General features: G+C 38.6%; 3 non-coding genes across 3 annotated transcripts; all 3 read right to left on the bottom strand.

The window, feature by feature from the left end:
- Positions 1-2,146: 2,146 nt before the first annotated feature.
- Trnal-uag lies at positions 2,147-2,228 on the bottom strand. The gene has a single exon. It is a non-coding gene; the product is annotated as a tRNA-Leu (tRNA).
- A 354-nt stretch (positions 2,229-2,582) lies between these two features.
- Positions 2,583-2,664, bottom strand: Trnal-uag. Its single transcript has one exon. It is a non-coding gene; the product is annotated as a tRNA-Leu (tRNA).
- Positions 2,665-3,732: 1,068 nt separating this feature from the next.
- Trnal-uag lies at positions 3,733-3,814 on the bottom strand. The gene has a single exon. It is a non-coding gene; the product is annotated as a tRNA-Leu (tRNA).
- Between the last annotated feature and the right edge of the window lie 390 nt (positions 3,815-4,204).

A 4,204-nucleotide genomic window follows, 5' to 3' on the forward strand; every position in this document is an offset into this window, starting at 1 on the left:
AACCCTACAAGGGTACCAAACCCTGTAAAATAATCTTTGATTCGGACACAAGGTGGGGTAGATAACTGTTCCCATCGACTCCAGTACATTATTTTGTTAGCTCCAATGCGACAAAAAAAGAAGTTGATCTACGCAGGATTTGAACTCAGAACTTAACGAAGAAATATCGAAATTAACTTTTTTTCCCCCGACGCTTCAACAACTTTGCTTCTCGTCGCCTTGTTAAAGACAAAAACTATAATTCTTTCAAACTTTTGGGACAAGCACAATATTTTAGACATGATAGGACTAATCCAATATCATCGACACCAGTGTTTAACTGGTAGTTATATTAGCGATGGGGGAAATGCATATATATGACGGGCTTCTTTCAGCTTCCGTCTACCAAATCCATCCACAATGCTTTGGTTGGCCCGAAGCTACAGTAGAAGACACTTGCGCAAGGTGCCACGCAGTGAGACTGAATACGGAACCATGTGGTTCGTAAGCAAGCTACTTACCACATAGCCACCTCCTACGCCTATATATATTATATATATATATATATATATATATATATATATATATATACATACATACATAGATATATACATACATAGATAGATAGATATATGTATATATATATAAATGTAGATAGACAAGAAAAGAAAGAAAGTATGATTGGAGTCTACTGTATCGTTTGCAACTTCCATTCCTGTCATCCCCGCTAAATATTTAATCCAGTGTGCTAACGATCCTGGTAGCTCACCCCCGTCAAAGCAGAAACAATGGTCATTCCATATTTGTCTTTATTGTAGTAAATTTGGTTTACAGTTGTTTCCAGTAATCATTATAGGTTCGCTATTGATAGGTTTACTCAATTGGTCCATTGCTCGGTTTAGAAAACCTGAACGACCTAGAAAATTAACCGCTAGTTTCGTCGGAGTGATTTCTAGTTATCTGAGTGTTTGTGTGTGCGTGATTCTGTGTGCACGCGCGTGGCCGTGCATCAAATGTAACATTTTTGCCCCTTTCTTTACATCCAATTCATTTTTCTTTTCGTTCTTCTCCGAGTCATTAAAATAAGTACCGTGGACGGGAGACATACTTACCACATAGCCACTCCTACGCCTATATATATATATATATATTATATATATAATATATATAATATATATATATATATATATATATATATATATTATATATATATATATATATCTATATATATATATATATATATGTTATATATATATATATATATATATATATATATATATTGATATATATATATATATATTATATTATATACATAGATAATATTATATATAGGTATATATATAAAGATAGATAGACATACATGCATACATAGATATATATATATAGGTATATATATAAAGATAGATAGACAAGAAAAGAAAGAAAGTATGATTGGAGTCTAAAACAAGTACCTTAGACCTCTTTTATACTACCAGCTTGTAAGTGGCAAGGCAGAATTTCACTGTGTGTGTGTGTGCGTGTGTGTGTACGATTCTATTTCTGTATGTGAGTAATGAGTGAGGGAGTGAATGTGTGTGAAGGCGTATGAAAAAAAAAATCATCAAAAGAAATAGTAGACTGCAATGTGATTCGAACCGACACCCCAGAACAAAATGCTGTATTAGATATTCGATTTGTATACTACTCTATTTCTTACGTTCTCTTTACTCTCTCCCTCTCTCCCCTCGTCTCTCTTTCTCTCCCTCTGTATGTATATACGTATGTATTTCTGTACTTATGCAAATGAAAAGAAGAAAGGAAAAAATTACGATTGGCTACTACGGGATTCGAAACTACGTCTCCGAAGAGACTGGCTTCTTTATGTCGCTCGGTTACACTCCCAGCTGTTAAATTTCCGTCTAGAGCTTCTTTATATCTGTGTAAGTATGTATGGCGAGTGTGTGCATGCGTGTACATATGTATGAATATAAATGTGTATGTGTCCAAGTATGTCAATGTATATGCGTAAAAGGATGTGTAAAAAAAAAAGCAAAAAAAATACTGAGTACTTGACAGCAATGGGGTTCGAACGTACGACCTGAAGAGAATGGCGTGATAGATTTTCATTTTATTTTTCTATCTTTTTATGTATTTGTGCACATATGTATAAAAACTAAAACTCAGCAATTGGCAGCGATGGGATTCGAACCCACGCCTCCGGAGAGACTGGTGCCTAAAACCAGCGCCTTAGACCACTCGGCCACGCTACCAACTGAAATAATAAACAGTAATGTTTCATTATCTATGAACGTTATTAAATATATATGGCGTGTGTGTGCGTGTGTGTGTGTGTGTGTGTGTGTGTGTGTGTGTGAAAATGCATGTATGCAAGCATGCATGAAAATGTGCACGCGTGTATCTTTATAAAGCATGCCTGTCGAAGATTATGTAAAAGTGAAATTGAAGTGTAATTGGCACCAATAGAATTCGAACTGACGTCTCCCAAGAGAATGGCGTGGCAGATTTCCCTTTTGTATACACCTTTCTTCTTTGCTGTCTCTATCTGCATGCAGATAGTATGAATGTGTGTGTGGACAGATAAAAAAATGTGAAGGCAAAGCCATTGGCAGCGATGGGATTCGAACCCACGCCTCCGAAGAGACTGGTGCCTAAAACCAGCGCCTTAGACCACTCGGCCACGCTACCAACTTCTGAAAGACCCAGAAATGTTTCATTATCAATGAATATGTTGGCGTGAGCTAGCAGAATCGTTAGCACGTCGATAAATTATCGGGGTCGATAAATTAAGTACCAGTTAAGCACTGGGGTCGATATAATCGACTTAATACCTATGTCTGTCCATGTTTGTCTCCTCAGTGTTTAGCCCCTTGTGGGTAATAAAGAAATACGTATTTCGTCTGCGTTACGTTGTGAGTTCAAATTCCGCCGAGGTCAACTTTGCCTTTCATCCTTTCGGGGTCGATAAATTAAGTACCAGTTACGCACTGGGGTCGATGTAATCGACTTAATACCTATGTCTGTCCTTGTTTGTCCCCCTCTGTGTTTAGCCCCTTGTGGGTGATAAAGAAATAGGTATTTCGTCTGCCGTTACGTTCTGAGTTCAAATTCCGCCGAGGTCGACTTTGCCTTTCATCCTTTCGGGGTCGATTAAATAAGTATCAGTTACGCACTAGCGTTGATATAATCGAATTATTCCGTTTGTCCTTGTTTGTCCCTTCTGTGTGTAGCCCCTTGTGGGCAGTAAAGAAATAAGAAACGTTAGCACCGCCGGGTGAAATGCTTAGCGGTATTTCGTCTGTCTTTACGTTCTGAGTTCGAATTCCGCCGAGGTCGACTTCGCCTTTCATCATTTCGGGGTCGATAAATTAAGTACCAGTTGCGTACTGGAGTCGATCTAATCGACTGGACCCCTCTCACCAAATTTCAGGCATTGTGCCTAGATTAGAAAAGATTATTTATGAACATGTGTGTATATAAATAGAGAGCACGCGTGCACGTGTATGTAAATGTATGTGCGTAACAATGCATCTATATATGCGCGAAAATGTGTATGTGTGTATGTCTATAAAAGCATGCACGTCAAAGCGTATGTAAAAATAAAATTAAAGAGTAATTGGCGCCAACAGAATTTGAACTGATGTCTGCGAATATAATGGTGTGACAGACTTCCATCTTCTATATACACTTCTTCCATGCGGATAGTATGAATGTGTGTGTGTGCACAGGTGAAAAAGAAAATGTGAAAACAGTCAATGGTAGCGATGGGATTCGAACCCACGCCTCCGAAGAGACTGGTGCCTAAAACCAGCGCCTTAGACCGCTCGGCCACGCTACCATGTGGTGAGTTTGCGGTAATGTTTCATTATCTAAGGACATATCTGAATATGTATGGCGTGTGTGTGTAAATGCGTGTGTGTGTGTGCGTGTGTGTGAAAATGCATGTATGAAAATGTGTATGTGTCTATGTCTATAAAAGCATGCATGTCGAAGCGTTTGTAAAAGTAAAACGGAAGAGTAATTGGCGCCAATTGACGTCTCTGAAGAGAATGGTGTGGCAAATTTCCGTTTTCTATACACCTTTCGTCTTTGCTCTTTCTATCCGCATGCGGATAGTATGAATGTGTGTGCGCGCATGTGACAAAAAAAAAAATGCAATTGGCAGCGATGGGATTCGCATCCACGATCCCGAAGAGACGAGTGCCTTAGACCACTCGGTCACGCTACC

This window comes from Octopus sinensis, unplaced genomic scaffold (assembly GCF_006345805.1).
Source record: "Octopus sinensis unplaced genomic scaffold, ASM634580v1 Contig03376, whole genome shotgun sequence".
Lineage (NCBI taxonomy): Eukaryota > Metazoa > Mollusca > Cephalopoda > Octopoda > Octopodidae > Octopus > Octopus sinensis.